Source organism: Triticum aestivum, chromosome 6A (genome assembly GCF_018294505.1).
Source record: "Triticum aestivum cultivar Chinese Spring chromosome 6A, IWGSC CS RefSeq v2.1, whole genome shotgun sequence".
In the NCBI taxonomy this organism is placed as follows: domain Eukaryota; kingdom Viridiplantae; phylum Streptophyta; class Magnoliopsida; order Poales; family Poaceae; genus Triticum; species Triticum aestivum.
The window spans coordinates 310,784,410-310,809,406 of record NC_057809.1 but is presented as its reverse complement, the minus strand read 5'-3'; positions in this window follow the sequence as shown (position 1 = coordinate 310,809,406).

Genomic DNA, 24,997 nt, shown 5'->3' with positions numbered 1-24,997 from the left:
GGTATGAACCATAGAGAAGTTGGAATATAGTAGGTTTAACACCAATATAAATAAATAATGAGTTAATTACAGTACATTAAAGTGGTAGTTTGTTTTCTTATACTAACGGAGCTCATGAGATTTTCTGTTGAGTTTTGTGTTGTGAAGTTTTCAAGTTTTGGGTAGGATTTGATGGGTTTTGGAACAAGGAGTGGAAAGAGCCTAAGCTCGGGGATGCCCAAGGCACCCCAAGGTAAAATTCAAGGACAACCAAAAGTCTAAGCTTGGGGATGCCCCGGAAGGCATCCCCTCTTTCGTCTTCGTCTATCGGTAACTTTACTTGAGGCTATATTTTTATTCACCACATGATATATGTTTTGCTTGGAGTGTATTGTATGATTTAAGTCTTTGATTTTTATTTTACCACAATCATCATTTCTGTACACACCTTTTGAGAGAGACACACTTGAATCGGAATTTATTAGAATACTCTATGTGCTTCATTTATATCTTTTGAGCTAGATAGTTTTGCTCTAGTACTTCACTTATATCTTTTTAGAGCACGGTGGTGGTTTTATTTTATAGAAATTATTGATCTTTCATGCTTCACTTATCTTATTTTGAGAGTCTTTTAGAACAACATGGTAATTTGCTTTGGTTATAAAATTAGTCCTAATATGATGGGCATTCAAGATGGGTATAATAAAAAACTTTCATATAGAGTGCATTGAATAGTTTAATACTTGATAATTGTTTTGAGATATAAAGATGGTAATATTAGAGTCGTGCTACTTGAGTAATTGTGAAATTGAGAAATACTTGTGTTGAGGTTTGCAAGTCCCGTAGCATGCACGTATGGTAACCGTTGTGTGACAAATTTGAAGCATGAGGTGTTCTTTGAGTACCTTCCTTATGAGTGGCGGTCGGGGACGAGTGATGGTCTTTTCCTACCAATCTATCCCCCTAAGAGCATGCGCGTAGCGCTTGGTTTTGATGACTTGTAGATTTTTGCAATAAGTATGTGAGTTCTTTATGGCTAATGTTGAGTTCATGGATTATACGCACTCTCACCCTTCCACCATTGCTAGCCTCTCTTGTACCGGGCAACTTTCGCTGGTACCATAAACCCATCATTTACCTTCCTCAAAACAGCCACCATACCTACCTATTATGGTATTTCCATAGCCATTCCGAGATATATTGCCATGCAACTTTCCACCGTTCCGTTTATTATGACATGCTTCATCATAGTCATATTGATTTGCATGATCATGTAGTTGACATCGTATTTGTGGCATGGCCACCATTCATAATTTTTTATACATGTCACTCTTGATTCATTGCACATCCCGGTACACCGCCGGAGGCATTCACATAGAGTCATATTTTGTTCTAAGTATCGAGTTGTAATTCTTGAGTTGTAAGTAAATAAAAGTGTGATGATCTTCATTATTAGAGCATTGTCCCATGTGAGGAAAGGATGATGGAGACTATGATTCCCCCACAAGTCGGGATGAGACTCCGGACGAAAAAAAGAGGCCATAAAAAAGAGAAGTCCCAAACAAAAAATGAGAGAAAAAGAGAGAAGGGGCAATGTTACTATCCTTTTTCCACACTTGTGTTGCGAAGTAGCACCATGAGCTTAATGATAGAGAGTCTCTTATGTTGTCACTTTCATATACTAGTGTGAATTTTTCATTATAGAACTTGGCTTGTATATTCCAATGATGGGCTTCCTCAAATTGCCCTAGGTCTTCGTGAGCAAGCAAGTTGGATGCACACCCACTTACTTTCTTTTGTTGAGCTTTCATACACTTATAGCTCTAGTGCATCTGTTGCATGGCAATCCCTACTCACTCACATTGATATCTATTGATGGGCATCTCCATAGCCCATTGATATGCCTAGTTGATGTGAGACTATCTTCCTCCTTTTTGTCTTCTCCACAACCACCATTCTATTCCACCTATAGTGCTATGTCCATGGCTCGCGCTCATATATTGCGTGAAAGTTGAAAAAGTTTGAAACGGCTAAGTATGAAACAATTGCTTGGCTTGTCATCGGGGTTGTGCATCATGGGAGCATTTTGTGTGACGGAAATGAAGCATGGCCAAACTATATGATTTTGTAGGGATGAGATTTCTTTGGCTATGTTATTTTGAGAAGACATAATTGCTTGGTTAGTATGCTTGAAGTATTATTATTTTCATGTCAATATTAAACTTTTGTCTTGAATATTTTGGATCTGAACATTCATGCCACAATAAAGAAAATTACATTGAAAATTATGTTAGGTAGCATTCCACATAAAAAAATCTATTTTTATCATTTACCTACTCGAGGACGAGCAGGAATTAAGCTTGGGGATGCTTGATACGTCTGCAATGTATCTATAATTTTTGATTGTTCTATGCTGTTATATTATCTGTTTTGTATGTCTAATGGGCTTTAATATGCTCTTTTATATTATTTTTGGGACTAACCTATTAACTGGAGGCCCAGTGCCAGTTTCTGTTTTTTTACCTATTTCAGTGTTTTGCAGAAAAGGAGTATCAAACGGAATCCAAACGGAACGAAACCTTCACGAGGATCTTTCTAGGAACAAATGCAAACCAGGAGACTTTGGAGTGAAAGTCTAGAACTCCGCGCGGCTTCCACGAGATAGGAGGGCGCGCCCAGGGGGTAGGCGCGCCCCCACCCTCGTGGGCCCCACAGAGCTCCACTGACGTACTTCTTTTGCCTATATATACTCTTATACCCTAAAAACATCAGGGGGAGCCACAAAACCACTTTTCCATCTCCGCAACCTTCTATACCCGTGAGATCCCATCTGGGACCTTTTCTGGTGATCTGCCGGAGGGGGATTCGATCATGGAGGGCTTCTACATCAACACCATAGCCTCTCCGATGATGTGTGAGTAGTTTACCATAGACCTTCGGGTCCATAGTTATTAGCTAGATGGCTTCTTCTCTCTCTTTGGTTCTCAATACAAAGTTATCCACGATGTTCTTGGAGATCTATTCGATGTAATACTTTTTGCGGTGTGTTTGCCAAGATCTGATGAATTGTGGAGTTATGATCAAGTTTATCTATGAATAATATTTGGTTCTTCTCTGAATTCTTATATGCATGATTTGATATCTTTGCAAGTCTCTTCAAATTATCGGTTTAGTTTGGCCTACTAGATTGATCTTTCTTGCAATGGGAGAAGTGCTCAGCTTTGGGTTCAATCTTGTGGTGTCCTTTCCCAGTGACAGTAGGGGCAGCAAGGCACGTATTGTATTGTTGCCATCGAATATAAAAATATGGGGTTTATATCATATTGCTAGAGTTTATCCCTCTACATCATGTCATCTTGCCTAAAGCATTACTCTGTTCTTATGAACTTAATACTCTAGATGCATGCTGGATAGCGGTCGATGTGTGGAGTAATAGTAGTAGATGCAGAATCATTTCAGACTACTTAACACGGACGTGATGCATATGTTCATAATCATTGCCTAGATATTCCCATAATTATGCGCTCTTCTATCAATTGCTCGGCAGTAATTTGTTCACCCACCGTAATATATGCTATCATGAGAGAAGCCACTAGTGAAACCTATGGCCCCCGGGTCTCTTTCTTATTATATTGCATCTTTTATTATCGCATCTCATTTAGTATTTTGCAATCTTTATCTTCCAATCTATACAACAAAAATACCAAAAAAAATATCTTACTATCTTTATCAGATCTCACTTTCGCAAGTGATCGTGAAGGGATTGACAACCACTTTATCGCGTTGGTTGCGAGGTTCTTGATTGTTTGTGCAGGTACTAGGTGACTTGCGTGTTATCTCCTACTGGATTGATACCTTGGTTCTCAAAAACTAAGGGAAATACTTACGCTACTTCGCTGCATCACCCTTTCCTCTTCAAGGGAAAACCAATGCATGCTCAAGAGGTAGCAGCCTAGAAGAATTTTTTTCATTAGGAAACTCGTGATTATCAATTAATAATAGAGCTAATGTTAATAATCAATGGCATAATGTGGTATTAGCCATTAGTTATTGAGGAATATCTGATTTTTTTTGAAAGGTTATTCAAAAAAATTTGTCTCTCTTTTAGGGAGGTGATCTTAGATGTATGGTATGATTTCTGAATCCTTATTTACCTATTATTTCTAACTCAGCACCTACCAAAGTAAGCACGAAACTGTATCTCCCCCTTTAATGGGATTTAGATTTTTAATGGGAGAGAAAAAATTAGTGGCAGGGGGTGATGAGAGATGAGGCGTACAAAATAGACAAAAATAAACCGGTGATGAGAAGCTACCAACTCCCCCTTTAGGAGTAGATATTATTATTTCTAATTATCTACTAGCTTAATTAACTATCGGGATAATTAATTAATTTCATTAATAACTCAATATTCAAATTGATTCCATTCTCCAAAAATCCTATTGAAATGGACTTAATTAATTGCATAAATAATTAACAATCTGGTAATTAATCACATTAATGGCTTGATTATTATTTTGGCATTCGTTTCCAAACTATTTTCATTGTCGTCCTCGAAGGGGCGGTCAAAACCTTTTATCGTCAGTGTTTGGTTGTCCTTGAGCATCTGTTGACCTCACCTGCGAATGTTTGGCTACTGTGAGTGTATGGACGTCCTACAGAGCATGGTCATCATCCATCTTACCAACCGCTTGGTCGCCCACATCGATAGCGGGTGGTGGTCATTGTCCATATTCGAAAGCACTGGTCGGTGATGCCACTGAAAGCCACTGATAGTCCATGAGAGCCTGGTGGCCATCCTTGCTAGCGAGCGCTTTCAAATTGTTGGACAAGCTTAACTGTCTACCTAGTTAATTAATTACTCCCTCCATCCCAAAATAAGTGTCTCAACTTTGTATTAGCTCTAGTACAAATTTGTACTAAGCTCAAGACACTTATTTTGAGACGGAGGGAGTATATGATAAATCAACTTCACAAGCCAAAAGGAGAGAAATAGCTAGGCAGCCAAAAGGAGCATACACGCACGAGCCAGCGAACACAACGAAACAGCTAGAAAGAAAGAGTGGACTTCGTACAATGCAACCCACGAAGGAAGCACGTAGGCGCCCAAACTCCTTAGGCTTTGTTTGGTAGAAGTGGATTGGGGAGTTTTGGGGAGGGGGAATTTCAGGGGATTGGGTCACCCTTCCTTCCACCCAATCCTCTCAAAACCCTTTGAATCCACGAAACTCCTCCATCCACAATCCTCTTTGTTCAAAATTTCTATTTGGTAGGCAGGGTTTGTCATCTTGACATAACATGGTGTAGAACATTTAAAAATCAAATCTTTACAATGTAACTAACTTCATAATTTATCATAACAGTATGACTTGGAATCGCTAAATCCCAACAATCATAATTTATTATAACAACAACAGTTTATCACAACCACAACAGGTCACTGACGCCATGGCCAACAAGTTCACCATCAACAATGTACATTGTATCTTAGTGACATCACAGCCAACAATCTCACATGGCTGCTTGGACTCCATTCTTTGAGTGCCTACATGATAATATATGTGAGACAAGCCTGGAAATCTCAACTCCAACATATCACCCATGATTAGTGTGAAAAATGCAATCGAATTAAACTGTGTGCTGCTAAGAAAAACATGTATAGGAGTGAGTAAGTATCTTGTCCAATAGTTTTTACAGCTGAATGGAAAATGGCAAGGGATGACATGGTTGTAAATGACACCTCGACAACGTAGGACAAGTATTTCCTACTTGCAGAAACAACACTAACAAAATAATTGTGTAGCTCATAGAGGTTTAAATGTACTGAGAGTAGGCATACTCATACATGAGACATACTCATACACGTTTCAGGGATGGCACAAGATCATGAGAAGGTTGTATTAACTAGGAGGAGCAACATGCCATCAAATACAAGAGAACATGATTTTCAGTCAGTTAGCCTAAATAATGACTATGCTTTCCTGAAAAGCTCTAGTACTGAAAACCAAAAATCATGCTTGATCATACTAACTATCAGCATGAGTCGTACATTTCTAGTCCGATAAGAACATGCATATATCTTATTTCGGGACTAGCTTGCCATCATACTCAATCAAACACAGTAGTCCCTCTTTCCCTGTGAACCTACATGTATAAATTCCCAGTTCCTTCCCCCCAAATAGATCACAAGTAGCAACAACGCAGCAGCAGAACCACTCACCAAGAGATTGCAACAGTCTAACAAAACCACACAAAAGTTGGTTTGTATACATATATTGATTGGTGTTCATAGAGAAGCTTGAGAGACCATTGATTTGATATGGGCGAGGGTGAGGAGAGAATGATATGTGTCATCTCACCACCCTTCCAAAATTATTCCCAAAAAAATTCCCATCAACTTGCTCTAATAGTTCAGGTAGCTCCACGATATAATTAAGGTCATGAGGCTAAGAAGCTTGTTTACCGAAGTTGGGCGTGGCAACTGACTCCCAAGACGGAGGCAACTCGTCCACCCCAACAAGAATCCAAGCAACGGGTCTCTGTCAAAATAAGAACAAGTTAGCAAGGTCTAAGATCATTGTTTCTAAAAATCATCAATTGATTATAAAACGATCCATACATATCTTGCTTCCCAGACTAAATTGGTGCACAAATTCAGTTCTTTAAATTTTTGTTCGCTAAATAAATAGTAGAAAACATATGACATGTGGACAGTGAAATAGGATACATGGGGTCAGTTCTGATCCTTTTTTAAGAAAATGTTATGTCAGTTCTGATCCTTTTTGAAAGAAAATGTAACAGGAGTGCCACAGCGCCATAGAAGGATTGTCGGACATTCCCATTGGCATACAATGGTCATGACACTTTGCAAGGGCATAAAAAGTTTTTACCCCTCATACAAAACCTAATTTTTTTAGCAATTTTCAGGAGTCGTTCCAGAATTCAACACCAACACATTAAGAAGTGAAACTAAGCACAAATGTTAGCTGATTGTAACATCAACACAGTCAAATAATGAAAATCACACTAAATGCAGATAGCAACAATGTGTAATCTCTTTGAATGCAGAAATTGTAGTTACCATTTAGAAAACAACATAAGCAAGTAATAGCTACAATACAGCATGCAGGTGCAGGTAACTGCATATCCATTTCATGGCTTGATATCATTTAGAAAACAAACATGAGCAAGTAGCTGGACCTTGCAGTTACCTCACTACATAACTCTTTGGTCTTGCCTCTGTGTCATGGGCTTTCAGAGAATACTACTGTCATGCCTAATATGCGACTCTATCCTAAAGGAACTCGAAGGTCCCACCAAGGATAGAAGCGCATATCGGAGACGCTTTTGCAAGGTGGATATCATTACATCGTACCATTACATGATAGTTGGGATACATACCAAAGGCAAACAATTGCCGCATGAATACATCAACATCATACATGAGAACAACATCCGACTATGGATGAAACACAAACAGAAACTCAAACGACATCCACCCTGCTAGCCCAGGCTGCCGACCAGGAACCTAACCCAAGATCAACAACGAAGAAGAAGAACTCTAAAACAAGCAAACATCGCTCTCACGTCATGATCATCGCATTACCTGTACCTGCAACCGTTGTTGTAGTAATCTGTGAGCCACGAGGAATTAGCAATCCCATTACCATGGGCATCAAGACTGGCAAAGCTTAAAAGGTAGGAAAGGATAAGTGGTGAGGTTGCAGCAAGCGACTAAGCATTGTATGGTGGCTAACTTACGAGTACCAGAATAAGATGAGAAACTACGCAACGGTCACAATCTAGTAATGATCAAGAAGTGATCCTGAACTACTTATGTTCATACATAACCCAACCATGTTCTCCTCTCAAACTTCCCCGAAAAGAGACAGTCATGGTTACGCAACGCGGTTGGTGTATTTTAGTTGAGTTCACTTCAAGTCCTCTACAACCGGATATTCACAAATTCCTATCTGCCACATAACTGCGGACACGGCTCTCGAAAGTTTAAACCCTGCAGGGGTGTCCCAACTTAGCCCATGACAAGCTCACGATCCGTGGAGACAATCCTCCATCATGGGACCCTCTGATCAGACTCGGAATCCCGGTGCACAAGACATTTCGACAATGGTAAAAATAATCCAGCAAGACCTCCCGGCGTGCTGACACCCTGATAGTAGCCGCGTGTACCTCGTCTCAGGCCACGACCGGATACGCGAAGTGTCGTGGACATATCACGGCAGATGTCCTCATGGGAGGACTTAGTTGTGGAGCCATTGCGACGAGGTTAGCTTAAAGGGGTTAAACGGGACAAAGGACACGGAGAGTTTATACTGGTTCAGCCCCTTGTGGTGAAGGTAAAGGCCTACTCCAGTTTGAGGTGGTATTGCTAGGGTTTCGATTACCAGGGAGCAAAAACGCTTTGCCTAGTTTTCGATTTGATGTCTCTTCCCCTAAGCCGATGACGGGTCGTCCCCTTATATACAAGGGTTAACGCCCTACGGCCGACAGAGTCTCGGCCGACTCATACAAACGTGTATGGCTCAGTGACTTATCTTACATGCCTTATAATACAAGTTTACATATACATGGTGGTCAACATTTACGGGCCTTAAGCCGCCTCTGGACTTGGGCCTCTTACAAGCCTATCTATAAACCACCATCTTAGTATACTCTTGGGCTTCATTTTAGATGAACCACCATAATGGTTGACCCGGCCCCTCCTGGGCGGGTCATATCTGATAGTCATCTCTCCAACATTAGGCCCCCAGGTTGATTTAAACTTGTTCATGTCAATCTTTGACACTTAGACAAATCCTTCTTCATTTGCTGTAAAACATTGTAACCCACCATGACGTCATCTTCAGAAATTTCGAAAATCCGCCATGACGTCATCTGCCATTAACTTCGCACATGACATAACGCATCTTTAATGGATCTTTATCTTTAATGACCTTCCAAAAATCGAGGCATTCAATCGATTGGATAATCATCATTTGGCCTCCTTGTTTTTCGCACCCGGCTATCTACTCTTTCCCTTATAAATAGGGTCAAACCGCCCCTTTCTTATTCTCCTCTCTTCTCCTTCTTGTCTTCTTCTTCCTCCTCGCGATGCACCAGTGTGCCCGAGCCCCGCCGCCATTGACCTCCATCTCCTGCCTCAACTCCGGCAGCTGCATCACCCTGAATCAGACCAGAACACTACGGCACTTCTCCGTTGTCTTATCAGCATCAGTAAGTCTCCCTTTTCCCCGTAACAGATCTGTTCTTAGGGTTTCAGTGTTCATCAGTGTTCATCACTGTTTCTTCCCTTTCTCCTTTCTAGATTGTTGTCACACCCTGATTTTCATGCCACGACACTTAAGCTAATAAATCATGATAAAGTGTGGTTTGACAAAAACTTTTGCGTTATTTGGCTTCATTTGGAGTTGGTTTTCTCTCTGTGTTTTTCAAGTGCTCTTTAAAGTCAACACAACTCCACCTTCTATACCTCATCTCCTTGCCCCAAGCTTCTGCCCAATGATCATGCCATGTGTATAGAGCAATATAGTATTTTCTTACAAAAATAATTTGGCCAAAAAGTATTTTCTAAAATTAGTTTTCCAAAACCCCCTAAATTGAGGTTTGCACTGCAAGTACTTGATTTGGGGTGTGAAAAATCTTTCAAAAGGTATATTTGAATCCTATTAGAGATAGGACACCCATAAACCACAAAAATATAATTTTAAAAGTTATTTTCCTATTTTATTTAAAAGCTTTTTCTTAAGGAGAGAAATGGTCTTTAATAGGGAAAAATTATTTTATTGTTTCAAAAATATTTGAAAAAAATCTGGGGAACTTAGTGGACATATATGTTTCCATATGTAAGAGTTTCAACACATGGTCATGTTCAAAATATTGGACAAAACCTCCCAAAACCATTTATGCCAATTTCAAGGATTTGAAATATTTCTACAAGAAATATTTTCCAATAAATCCAGGAAAATTCTAGCAAGTCACATATGCATAATATGATGACCTTGAAATGTTTCAGCTCAATCAAAACTGTTTTGGTTCACCAAAGTGCCCAAAAACCTTCTTTGTCCAGATTCAAGTTTGAACAACTTTACATCGCCAAATTATTCCAAATGCCCCCAAACTTTGTGGTCATGCTAAAAAGCCCAAATTATGACACTACACCAAGTGGTGCATCAAGGGGAACGGTTTTGCATGACTAGATCTCGATAAATGCATTTCTGTTGATTTCTAGGGTTTACAAAAGTTGCATTGGCAACTTTGCCCAAATGAGCTCAAAATTGGTGGAAAGCCCTAATTATATGTGCCATTTTACCCTGTGGAGTCTGATGCCAAATGGAGTTCATTTGCTTACCCATACAAGCATTAAACACCTTCTGCCAGTTTACCAAAATTCCAATTTTGACCTCTTCCACTAATCTCCATGGCCTCAACTTTTTACCACAGCTACTACTGACCTTCTTATACCTCCAGTAACTTTCCCCTGGCCATTGCTCAATGATTGAGGGGTAGAATACCCCCATTTACCTCCTTGGACAACCCCTCTCTCCCTCTTCTTCTACCTCTCTCTTCTCCTACTGGCCACCCAGGGCATCCAAGGCCATATCCCACTTCTTTACTTCCCCCTAGAGCTACCAAACACATTTGGCCGCGCCCATATTGCATAAAAAATGGCCATGCCGGCCATTTGGGCGCTCTGGAGCGCGCTACAGTGCGCTTCCACACTATAGCCGCCCCTGCCAACCACTCCCGGCCACCTCGGGCCTTCCCAGCGCGCCCGACGATGTGCCTCGGTGTCTGCATCACGCTAAACCCCTGTCCCCCTCCTCCTTCTCCCTCCTTCTGCCCCTCCTCGCACACGCACCGGCCGCACGAGAGCTCCAATGAGCGGCCTCACACGCGCGGCATCTCTGGCCTTGCCCCACTCTCTCCCTTAGCTCCCCTCGGCGTAGTCCACGCCCAGCAACACCCCAGACACGGCGCCGGCTCCTCCCGAGCCCTGTGGCGACGAGCAGGAGCTCGCCGGCGCACGGGTCCACGGCACCCCACCATTCGCCTATTTAAGGGCCTCCCCGAGCCTCTCCCTCACCACCACCCGCTCCTACCTACTCCAAATCGGCCCCCTGTGCCCTCCACTCTCCTCCAGGAGCACCCGAGCTCAAGATCGAGCTCGAGCTCCGCCGCCTCGGGTCGCCATCGATCTCAGGGTACAGGCCCTCTCCACCGCTCCTCTTCCTTGATCTGGAACCTCCGCGGCTCACTGATCATTTCCCATTTCCTCCCCGCTTCTTTTGCAGCCGGAAACGGCCGGAACCGCCGCCTCCCGAAGCTCTTCCGCCGGTTTCCTCGTCGCTAGCGAACCCCTACACTCCGGCGACCACCTCCACCTCCACCCGAACGGCGACTCCGCCCTGAGCACGCCGGTGCCCTCGGATCGCCTCGCCGTCGACCATAGCGACGCCGGTGAGCTCACCTCCTTCTCTGACCCGAGGTTGAAGACGACAGCCATGGGGCCCGTCAGTTAGCCTCACACTCTGACGGGTGGCCCCACCCGTCAGGTTTAAAAACGCGCGGGCACGCACCGGTTCGCTGTGTCGGCTGGAGGTGTATTTCCCAAATACGCCTTCAACGCGGCAGCCTTGCGCGGGCTGGATTCCCCCTGGGCCTGTTGCACTATGGCCGAATAGGCCCAGTTGCACAGTGGCCTTTTTCCTTTTCTTTTTCTGTAACTTTTCCAAATATTCCACAGGATTAAATAATAATCCAAATGCAATAATTCCAACTCCTAAATTCTTGTAATAATCCCACCTATTTATTGGTCCAGTTTTCACTCTTATCAAACCAACTTTTCTTCACTCTTCAAATTTAAATTTGAATTTGAGCATTTATGCCTGTCATTTAAAATTCCTAGCACTGTTTCCATGACTCCAAATCCAAAACTAGGAGTTTTCCCCTTCTTAGCTTTCACCCTAGTATTTAACAAAAATGAGTTGACATTTTTCTGAGCACTTTGGTTTTTCTGTTTTATTATTGCCTAATTTTCCCGTTATTATTTTGCGACGATAGATTGCGTTGCTGACAAAGGAGTTGGACCAGAAAACTTTGAAGACCCATAAGACCTTGCTGAGCCAGGCAAGCAGCCCTTTGACCATGTCCATGAAACCCTTTTTATGCATGTCATATAGCACTTTTATTGCTTGCATCGGAGACATGATATTGTGGTGACCACATGGGGTGGTTTGCCACTGCTACTTCCTCATTGATACTTGCATTGTGCATGACCCTACCTTCTTATGAGGGTTATGCCGGTGGGGGTAGATAGGATGCTAAAGTAGTTGCTATGCAAAAAGGGACGGGAATATGCATGGTGATGGAGACAAAGTATCTTCAAAAGACTTTTTGAAAACCCCCGGGTGCCACTTATGCCCAAGGGAGATAATGAGTTGGGTAACCACTTGATGACAAAGTGGTGTACCGAGGCAAGTGTGTGTGTTGTTTTCAAAACAGATTGGTTTAAGTTGCGATCGTTATTCCAACCTTACATGCGCAACCACTCTACCCTTATATGGGAAAGGGCATTATTGATTACCTAGGCCGATACTAGCTTGGAGCCGCATTACTAGTGACGGGAGAGTTGTTGTTGCACTCTCTCGGGACGGGGTCGTGCCAAGTAGGGCGGCCATGACTGTTTTCACAAGGCACCAGACACACCATTGGTACCCCGTGCTTGTGGTATGTGACGAATATGGGAGCGAGGCTCCTCAATTTTAAGATGTGAAATGTTGGGCACGGGGGTTACTACCAATCGAGTGGACTCTATGTTAGTGTCGTCTAGGGAAATATAGTGATCGGGTGCTTACCCCAGGTACTTGAGGTACCGCGGGTCGTGAATGACACGGAAGTTCCCCGGATCTTGTGGGTAAAGTGTGCAACCTTTGTAGAGTGTAAAACTATTCGAATAGACATGTCCACGGTCAAGGACAGTTGGGTAACCGCTCTTGGGATATGTCCACTTGTTTAGAAACCAGTGTGTGTGGGAACTACTACTTGGGTCAAGTCAAGGACTTGACATGAATGAGTTGGGTTGGAGCCCACTCCCTTTATGTTGATATCTATAACCAGCCCCTATGGTTACTTGAATTCATATGATACATGTTTTACCAGTTGTTGAACATGTCATAACACAACAAAATTTGCTTTCCGCAAAAAATTACCTATGTCATGCATTGTTGTATCTTGAGCCAAAACATGGGTTGCTTACGAGTACATTCAAAGTACTCATTGGCTTGCCACTGGTTATTTAATTGGCCAGGCATGGAAGAACAGGAGTTTGAAGAAGAGTTCTTTGGAGACGAACATGTGAACTAGGACGTTTCCCAGTCAGAATGCCTGTAGGGTGAAGGCAGATGGCATGGGTTCTACTTATCGACAAGGATTTCCGCTGCTTAAGTTTATTTGGTATTCAGCCCTTATGGCTTTATCTATGTAAGACTTAACCATAATGGTCATAATTTGTGTAAGACGGTGTGTATGGATGTAAGACTCTTGTTATTCAGGTTCTGTGTGTTCAATGAGCATTGATCTCTGGGATCACTGTACACGTGCATTCGGTGATCACGACTTATGAGTCGGGGTCCCCACAATTGTGTAGTTTTGATCTGAAAATAACATAGGTCCTATGCGGTAGCATTTTTAGCACCAGTTTTTTATATTAGAATACATCCTCATCGCGATAGATCTCCTCTGGGGCACCTCCACTTTTCTGCTGCTGCCTCTATAGGTTTAGAATTTATTTCCTTTTTCTAAATAGTTTCAGATCCAAATTTATAGCTTAACTTGTGGAACCTGTTTGTCCCAACACTTAGCAAATTTTGCTCTTGTCAGATCCTGAATACCAGTATGTGTCATGGGGCTTACATATCCGGTTTACAATTAATCATATATCATTAGTCCTTAATTAAGTCGCCATTCTGAACGTATACTACAGCTGTTAACTTGTGATTTCACTAACTGATTTGAACCGGCAAATTACTTCCTCCCTTTAGGTTTTCCTTCTTTCACCATGCCGCCAACGACAGTCTATACATGCAATTGGGTCCCCTCCATCCTCACTGAGGGCACATTCAAAGACTTTGTCAAAGTCGGGTACTTGCCCACAAAGAGTGTTATGCATTACCGCACCCCTGAACCGGGCCAGGAAAGACCTCAGCCAAAGGATGACGAAGTCCTTGTATTCACGGATCACATGAACCGGGGCTTCTCACCGCCCGGCTCTAAATTTTTCCGAGATGTTCTGCACTTTGATACGTCTCCAACGTATCTATAATTTTTTATTGTTCCATGCTATTATATTATCTGTTTTGGATATTTAATGGAATTTATTATACACTTTTATATTATTTTTGGGACTAACCTACTAACCCAAGGCCTAGTGCAAATTGTTGTTTTTTGCCTATTTCAGTGTTTCGCAGAAAAGGAATATCAAACGAAATCCAAACGGAATGAAACCTTCGGGGGAGTTATTTTCGGGAAAAACATGATCCAATGGACTTGGAGTAGACGTCAAGAAAGGAGAGAGGAGGCTATGAGGCAGGGAGGCGCACCTGCCCCCTGGGCGTGCCCCCACCCTCGTGGGCCCCTCGCAGCTCCACCGACCTACTTCTTCCTCCTATATATATATCCATATACCCCAAAAACATCGAGGAGCACCAAGAAACTAAAGGAAATATGCCCTAGAGGCAATAATAAAGTTATTATTTATTTCCTTATTTCATGATAAATGTTTATTATTCATGCTAGAATTGTATTAACCGGAAACATAATACATGTGTGAATACATAGACAAACAAAGTGTCACTAGTATGCCTCTACTTGACTAGCTCATTGATCAAAGATGGTTAAGTTTCCAAACCATAGACATGAGTTGTTATTTGATCAATGAGATCACATCATTAGGAGAATGATGTGATTGACTTGACCCATTCCGTTAGCTTAGCACTCGATCGTTTATTTACTGCTATTGCTTTCTTCATGACTTATACATGTTCTTATGACTATGAGATTATGCAACTCCGGAATACCGGAGGAACACTTTGTATGCTACCAAACATCACAACATAACTGGGTGATTATAAAGGTGCTCTACAGGTGTCTCCGATGGTACTTGTTGAGTTGGCATAGATCAATATTAGGATTTGTCACTCCGATCGTCGGGGAGGTATCTCTGGGCCCTCTCGGTAATACACGTCACTATAAGCCTTGCAAGCATGATAACTAATGAGTTAGTTATGGGATTATGTATTACAGAACGAGTAAAGAGACTCACCGGTAACGAGATTGAACTAGGTATTGGGATACTTATGTTCAAATCTTGGGCAAGTAACATACCGATGACAAAGAGAACAACGTATAGTGTTGTGCGGTTTGATCGATAAAGATCTTCGTAGAGTATGTAGGAACCAATATGAGCATCCAGGTTCCGCTATTGGTTATTGACCGGAAATGTGTCTCGGTCATGTCTACATAGTTCTCGAACCCGTAGGGTCCGCACGCTTAAAGTTCTGTGACGATTGGTTTTATGAGTTTATATGTTTTGATGTACCGAAGCTCGTTCGGAGTCCCGGATGTGATCACGGACAAGACAAGGAGTCTCGAAATGGTCGAGACATAAAGATTTATATATTGGAAGCCTATATTTGGATATCAAAAGTGTTCCGGGTGAAATCGGGATTTTACCGGAGTACGGGGGTTACCGGAACCCCCCCCCCCCCCGGGGGGGGGGGGGTTTAATGGGCCAAGATGGGCCTTAGTGGAAGAGAGGAGGGGCTGCCAGGACAAGCCGCGCGCCCCCTCTCCCTCTAGTCCGAATTGGACAAGGAGGGTGGGCGGCGCCCCCCATTCCTTCCTCTCCCCCTCCTCCTTCCCCCTTCTCCTACTCCAACTAGGAAAGGAGGGAGTCCTACTCCCGGTGGGAGTAGGACTCCTCCTGGCGCACGTCCTCTCCCCCCTTGTTCCTTTATATACGGGGGCAGGTGGTACGTCTCCAACGTATCTATAATTTTTGATTGCTCCATGCTATATTATCTACTGTTTTGGACTATATTGGGCTTTATTTTCCACTTTTATATTATTTTTGGGACTAACCTATTAACCGGAGGCCCAGCCCAGAATTGCTGTTTTTTGCCTATTTCAGTGTTTCGGAGAAACAGAATATCAAACGGAGTCCAAACGGAATAAAATCTTTGGGAACGTGATTTTCTCACCAAACATGATCCAGGAGACTTGGACCCTACTCCAGGGAGTCAAAGAGGAGGTCACGAGGGTGGGGGGGGGGCCTCCCCTACGATGTGCCCCCCTGCCTCGTGCGCCCCTCGGTGCTCCACCGATGTACTCCTTCCTCCTATATATACCTATGTACCCCCAAACGATGAGAACAGGAGCCAAAAACCTAATTCCACCGCCGCAACTTTCTATATCCACGAGATCCCATCTTGGGGCATGTTCCGGAGCTCTGCCGGAGGGCCGTCATCACGGAGGGCTTCTACATCATCCTAGCCCCTCCGATGAAGTGTGAGTAGTTTACCTCAGACCTTCGGGTCCATAGTTAGTAGCTAGATGGCTTCTTCTCTCTCTTTGAATCTCAATACAAAGTTCTCCCCCTCTCTTGTGGAGATCTATTCGATGTAATCTTCTTTTCGGTGGTGTTTGTTGAGACAGATGAATTGTGGGTTTATGATCAAGTCTATCTATGAATAATATTTGAATCTTCTCTGAATTATTTTATGTATGATTGGTTATCTTTGCAGGTCTCTTCGAATTATCCGATTGGTTTGGCCAACTAGATTGGTAGTTCTTGCCATGGGAGAAGTGCGTAGCTTTGGGTTCGATCTTGCGGTGTCCTTACCCTGTGACAAAAGGGGCAGCAAGGCACGTATTGTATCGTTTCCATCAAGGATAACAAGATGGGGTTTATTTCATATTGCATGAATTTATCTCTCTACATCATGTCATCTTGCTTAAGGAGTTACTCTGTTTTTAACTTAATACTCTAGATGCATGCTGGATAGCGGTCGATGAGTGGAGTAATTGTAGTAGATGCAGAATCGTTTCGGTCTACTTGTCACCGGCGTGATGCCTATATACATGATTATGCCTAGATATTCTCATAACTATGCTCAATTCTGTCAATTGCTCAACAGTAATTTGTTCACCCATCGTAGAATACTTATGCTCTTGAGAGAAGCCACTAGTGAAACCTATGGCCCCCGGGTCTATTCTCATCATATCAATCTCCATCACTTTAATCTTGATTTGCTTTTTTACTTTGCTTTTACTTTTTACTTTGCATCTTTATACCAAAAATACCAAAAATATTATATCTATCAGATCTCACTCTTGTAAGTGACCGTGAAGGGATTGACAACCCCTAATCGCGTTGGTTGCGAGTAGCTATCGCTTTGTGCAGGTACGAGGGGCTTGAGCATGGCCTCCTACTAGATTGATACCTTGGTTCTCAAGAACTGAGGGAAATACTTACGCTACTCTACTGCATCATCCCTTCCTCTTCGGGGAAAACCAATGCAAGCTCAAGAGTAGCAAGAAGAATTTCTGGCACCGTTGCTGGGGAGTCTACGCAAAAAGTCAGCATACCAAGTACCCATCACAATCCCTATCTCTCGCATTATATTATTTGCCATTTGCCTCTCGTTTTCCTCTACCGCACTTCACCCTTGTCGTTTTATTCGCCCTCTCTCTTTCTCTATCCTCCCTCTCTATTTGCCGCTTTTGCCCGCTTGCCTTTTTGTTTGCTTGTCGCCATGGCTAGTCTCATATCTTCCCCGTTCTCTCCCGAGAATGAAGTTCTAAATTTTAAACAAAGGGAGGGAGAAAATCTAAAATATGCTTGGTATAGAATTTGCAATGCTCAAAATAGATCTCCCAGGAAGCAATCTACCTTAGTTCTTCTCCGCAATTTTTATGTAGGTGTTAATCCTTGGTATAGATATATCCTCGATACCATTACCGGAGGGAACTTCTTGGGTAGCCATACTTTTGATTCTTATAATGCTATGCTAAATTTATTTGGCTCACCACCTCTTTTGGTTAATGGAACCACGTTAACTTTGGAGCATGTTATGAAAAGACTTGAAATTATTGAAAATAAAGTTGCTACTATTGAATCAATTGAAAATCTAGATAAAAAGATCCACAATCAAATTACTCAATATGGATCTAAGGTAGGAATGACTCTGAAAAATATTAAGGAAAAGGGACCCATAGTCAATGAGAAGATAAACTTAGATTCTACTAGAATTGATAAACTTGAGGCTATCATTACAAACTTGGGAACCGCTTTTTCTTCCGTAAAGAATACTCCAAGTCCTCCTACTAAAATTTCCAAGATTATCTATGTTCCTAAAAATAAGGGTGAATCATCTAGTAAGGAAACTGCGGATCTTAAATCTATAAGTATTCATCCTAATCTTTTTGCTATCATTAAGGAACCGATTGCTACAAATGAATTTTTCGATCTTGTGCCTAAAAGTTTGATAATCCTTAGAAAGAAAGAAATTCCTAAGGGAAATAGATGCCTCATCAAAGAATTGCCTACCAAAGATGGCAACACCTAGATCTATCCTCGCTTTTATGCCTAGCTAGGGGCGTTAAACGATAGCGCTTGTTGGGAGGCAACCCAATTTTATTTTTATTCTTTGCTTTTTGCTCCTGTTTAATAATAAATAAATTATTTAGGCTCTTTTTTGGTTGTGTTTTTTTGTGTTTAATTAGTGTTTGTTCCAAGTAGAACCGTTGGGAAGACTTGGGGAAAGTCTTGTTGAACTTGCTGTAAAAAACAGAAACTTTAGTGCTCACAAGAACTACTTTCATTTTTATTTGAAGAGTGCTATTTAGTTAATTCTTTTTGCAGATGATTAATAGATAAATTCCTCACGTCCAGAAATTTATTTTAGAATTTTTGGGGTTCCAGATCTTGCGCTAGCTACAGATTACTACAGACTGTTCTGTTTTTGACAGATTCTGTTTTTCGTGTGTTGTTTACTTATTTTGATGAATCTATGGCTAGTAAAATAGTTTATAATCCATAGAGAAGTTGTAATACAGTAGGTTTAACACCAATATAAATAAAGAATGAGATCATTACAGTACCTTGAAGTGGTCTTTTGTTTTCTTTCGCTAACGGAGCTCACGAGTTTTCTATTTTGAGTTTTGTGTTGTGAAGTTTTCAAGTTTTGGGTGAATTCTTTTGATGGATCATGGAACAAGGAGTGGCAAGAGCCTAAGCTTGGGGATGCCAATGGCACCCCAAGATAATCCAAGGACACCAAAAAGTCAAAGCTTGGGGATGCCCCGGAAGGCATCCCCTCTTTCGTCCACTTCCATCGGTAATTTACTTGGAGCTATATTTTTATTCACCAACATGATATGTGTTTTGCTTGGAGCGTCTTGTATTATTTGTTTCTTTGTGTCTTAGTATGCCACAATCATCCTTGCTGTACACACCTTTTGAGAGAGCCATACATGAATTAAAATTTGATAGAATACTCTATGTGATTCACTTATACCTTTTGAGCTAAGTAGTTTTGCTCTATGTGCTTCACTTATATCTTTTGAGCTAAGTGGTTTTGCTCTATGTGCTTCACTTATATCTTTTGAGCTAAGTAGTCTTGCTCTATGTGCTTCACTTATATCTTTTGAGCGTTATAATTTTGCTCTATGTGCTTCACTTAGATCTTTTAGAGCACGGTGGTGGATTTGTTTTAAAGAAACTATTGATCTCTCATGCTTCACTTAAATTATTTTGAGAGTCTCTTAATAGCATGGTAATTTGCTTAATAATAATATGCTTGGTATCCAAGATTTGTGAAACTTTCTTTTGAGTGTGTTGAATACTAAGAAAATATTGAAGCATGATAATTGTTTTGAGATATGGAGGTGATAATATTAAAGTCATGCTAGTTGAGTAGTTGTGAATTTAAAGAATACTTGTGTTAAGGTTTGTGATTCCAGTAGCATGCACGTATGGTGAACCGTTATGTGATGAAGTCGGAGCATGATTTATTTATTAATTGTCTTCCTTATGAGTGACGGTTGGGGACGAGCGATGGTCTTTTCCTACCAATCTATCCCCCTAGGAGCATGCGCGTAATACTTTGCTTTGATAACTTCTAGATTTTTGCAATAAGTATATGATTTCTTTAAAACTAATGTAGAGTCCATGGATTATACGCACTCTCACCCTTCCACCTTTGCTAGCCTCTCTAAATATCGCGCACCTTTCGCCGGTATCATACACCTACCATATACCTTCCTCAAAACAGCCACCATACCAACCTATTATGGCATTTCCATAGCCATTCTGAGATATATTGCCATGCAACTTTCCACCATCTAGTTCATCATGACACATTCATCATTGTCATATTGCTTAGCATGATCATGTAGTTGACATAGTATTTGTGGCAAAGCCACCGCTCATAATTTCTTCATACTTGTCACTCTTGATTCATTGCATATCCCGGTACACCGCCGGAGGCATCCATATAGAGTCATACTTTGTTTTAGAATCGAGTTGTAATCATTGAGTTGTAAATAAATAAAAGTGTGATGATCATCATTCAATAGAGCATTGTCCCAAAAAAATAGAAAGGCCAAAGAAAAAAAAGAAGGCCCAAAAAAAGGAAATAAATAAAAAGGGGCAATGCTACTATCCTTTTTCCACACTTGTGCTTCAAAGTAGCACCATGATATAGCGAGTCTCATATATTGTGCTTCAAAGTAGCACCATGTTCTTCATATAGATAGTCTCATATGTTGTCACTTTCATATACTGGTGGGAATTTTACATTATAGAACTTTGCTTGTATATTCCAATGATGGGCTTCCTCAAAATTGCCCTAGGTCTTCGTGAGCAAGCAAGTTGGATGCACACCCACTTAGTTTCTTTTGTTGAGCTTTCATACATTTATAGCTCTAGTGCATCCGTTGCATGGCAATCCCTACTCACTCACATTGATATCTATTGATGGGAATCTCCATAGCCCGTTGATACGTCTAGTTGATGTGAGACTATCTTCTCCTTTTTGTCTTCTCCACAACCACCATTCTATTCCACCTATAGTGCTATATCCATGGCTCACGCTCATGTATTGCGTGAAGATTGAAAAAGTTTTGAAAAAGTTAGAGTATGAAACAATTGCTTGGCTTGTCATCGGGGTTGTGCATGATTTAAATACTTTGTGTGGTGAAGATGGAGCATAGCCAGACTATATGATTTTGTAGGGATAACTTTCTATGGCCATGTTATTTTGAGAAGACATAATTGCTTTGTTAGTATGCTTGAAGTATTATTATTTTTATGTCAATATAAACTTTTGTCTTGAATCTTTCTAATCTGAATATTCATACCACAATTAATAAGATTTGCATTGAAATTATGCCAAGTAGCACTCCACATCAAAAATTCTCTTTTTATCATTTACCTACTCGAGGACGAGGAGGAATTAAGCTTGGGGGTGCCTGATACGTCTCCAACGTATCTATAATTTTTGATTGCTCCATGCTATATTATCTATTGTTTTGGACTATATTGGGCTTTATTTTCCACTTTTATATTATTTTTGGGACTAACCTATTAACCGGAGGCCCAGCCCAGAATTGCTGTTTTTTTGCCTATTTCAGTGTTTCGGAGAAACAGAATATCAAACGGAGTCCAAACGGAATAAAATCTTTGGGAACGTGATTTTCTCATCGAACGTGATCCAGGAGACTTGGACCCTACTCTAGGGAGTCAAAGAGGAGGTCACGAGGGTGGGGGCGCCTCCCCCCTAGGGCGCGCCTCCTGCCTCGTGGGCCCCTTGGTGCTCCACCAACGTACTCCTTCCTCCTATATATACCTACGTACCCCCAAACGATGAGAACAGGAGCCAAAAACCTAATTCCACCACCGCAACTTTTTGTATCCACGAGATCCCATCTTGGGGCCTGTTTCGGAGCTCCGCCGGAAGAGGGCCGTCATCACGGAGGGCTTCTACATCATCCTAGACCTTCCGATGAAGTGTGAGTAGTTACCTCAGACCTTTGGGTCCATAGTTAGTAGCTAGATGGCTTCTTCTCTCTCTTTGAATCTCAATACAAAGTTCTCCCCCTCTCTTGTGGAGATCTATTCGATGTAATCTTCTATTTGCGGTGTGTTTGTTGAGACCGATGAATTGTGGGTTTATGATCAAGTCTATCTATGAATAATATTTGAATCTTCTCTGAATTCTTTTATGTATGATTGGTTATCTTTGCAAGTCTCTTCGAATTATCCGTTTGGTTTGGACAACTAGATTGGTAGTTCTTGCCATGGGAGAAGTGCTTAGCTTTGGGTTCGATCTTGCGGTGTCCTTACCCAGTGATAGAAGGGGCAGCAAGGCACGTATTGTATCGTTGCCATCGAGGATAACAATATGGGGTTTATTTCATATTGCATGAATTTATCTCTCTACATCATGTCATCTTGCTTAAGGCGTTACTCTGTTTTTAACTTAATACTCTAGATGCATGCTGGATAGCGGTCGATGAGTGGAGTAATAGTAGTAGATGCAGAATTGTTTCGGTCTACTTGTCACGGACGAGATGCCTATATACATGATCATGCCTAGATATTCTCATAACTATGCTCAATTCTGTCAATTTCTCAACAGTAATTTGTTCACCCACCGTAGAATACTTATGCTCTTGAGAGAAGCCACTAGTGAAACCTATGGCCCCCGGGTCTATTCTCATCATTTCAATCTCCATCACTTTAATCTTGCTTTGCTTTTTTACTTTGCTTTTACTTTTTACTTTGCATATTTATACCAAAAATACCAAAAATATTATATCTATCAGATCTCACTCTCGTAAGTGACCGTGAAGGGATTGACAACCCCTAATCGCGTTCATTGCGAGTAGCTATCGCTTTGTGCAGGTATGAGGGACTTTGGCGTGGCCTCCTGCTGGATTGATACCTTGGTTCTCAAAAACTGAGGGAAATACTTATGCTACTCTGCTGCATCATCCCTTCCTCTTTGGGGAAAACCAACGCAAGCTCAAGAAGTAGCAGCTGGGGGCACCTCTAGACACACAAGTTGATTATTGAGATCTCTCCAGCCGTGTGCGGTGCCCCCCTCCACCATAATCCACCTCGGTCATACTATAGCGCTGTTTAGGCGAATCCATGGTGCGGTAGCTTCATCAACATCATCACCATGCCGTCATGCCGACAAAACTCTTCCCCGAGCTCTACTGGATCGTGAGTTCGCGGGACATCACCGAGTTGAACGTGTGCTGAACGCGGAGCTGCCGTACATTCGGTACTAAGGATCGGTCGATCGTGAAGACGTACGACTACATCAACCGCATTGTCATAACGCTTCCGCTTAACAGTCTATGAGGGTACATAGACGACACTCTCCCCTCTCGTTGCTATGCATCACCATGATCTTGCGTGTGCGTAGGAATTTTTTGAAATTACTATGTTCCCCAACAGTGGTATCAGAGCCTGGTTTTATGCGTTGATGTTATATGCACGAGTAGAACACAAGTGAGTTGTGGGCGATACAAGTCATACTGCTTACCAGCATGTCATACTTTTGTTCTGCGTTATTGTTGGATGAAGCGGCCCGGACCGACATTACGCATACGCTTACACGAGACTGGTTCTATCGACGTGCTTTACACACAGGTGGCTGGCGGGTGTCAGTTTCTCCAACTTTAGTTGGACTGAGTGTGGCTACGCCCGGTCCTTGAGAAGGTTAAAACAGCACCAACTTGATGAACTATCATTGTGGTTTTGATGCGTAGGTAAGAACGGTTCTTGCTCAGCCCGTAGCAGCCACGTAAAACATGCAACAACAAAGTAGAGGACGTCTAACTTGTTTTTGCAGGGCATGTTGTGATGTGATATGGTCAAGACATGATGCTATATTTATTGTATGAGATGATCATGTTTTGTAACGGAGTTATCGGCAACTGGAAGGAGCCATATGGTTGTCGCTTTATTGTATGCAATGCAATTGCCCTATAATTGCTTTACTTTATCACTAAGCGGTAGCGATAGTCGTAGAAGCAATAGTTGGCGAGACGACAATGATGCTACGATGGAGATCAAGGTGTCGCGCTGGTGATGATGGTGATCATGACGGTGCTTCGGAGATGGAGATCACAAGCACAAGATGATGATGGCCATATCATATCACTTATATTGATTGCATGTGATGTTTATCCTTTATGCATCTTATTCTGCTTTATTTGATGGTAGCATTATAAGATGATCCCTCACTAAATTTCAAGATAAAAGTGTTCTCCCTGAGTATGCACCGTTGCCAAAGTTCGTCATGTCGAGACACCACGTGATGATCGGGTGTGATAAGCTCTACGTCCATCTACAACGGGTGCAAGCTAGTTTTGCACACGCAGAATACTCAGGTTAAACTTGACGAGCCTAGCATATGCAGATATAGCCTCGGAACACTGAGACCGAAAGGTCGAGCGTGAATCATATAGTAGATATGATCAAAATAGTGATGTTCACCATTGAAAACTACCCCATTTCACGTGATGATCGGTTATGGTTTAGTTGATATGGATCACGTGATCACTTAGATGATTAGAGGGATGTCTATCTAAGTGGGAGTTCTTAAGTAATATGATTAATTGAACTTAAATTTATCATGAACTTAGTACCTGATAGTATTTTTGATTATCTATGTTGTTGTAGATAGATGGCCCATGCTGTTGTTCCATTCAATTTTAATGCGTTCCTTGAGAAAGCAAAGTTGAAAGATGACGGTAGAAATTACATGGACTGGGTCCGTAACTTGAGGATTATCCTCATTGCTGCACAGAAGAATTACGTCCTGGAAGCACCACTGGGTGCCAGGCCTGCTGCAGATGTTGCTGACAACGTTAAGAACGTTTGGCAGAGTAAAGCTGATGACTACTCGATAGTTCAGTGTGCCAT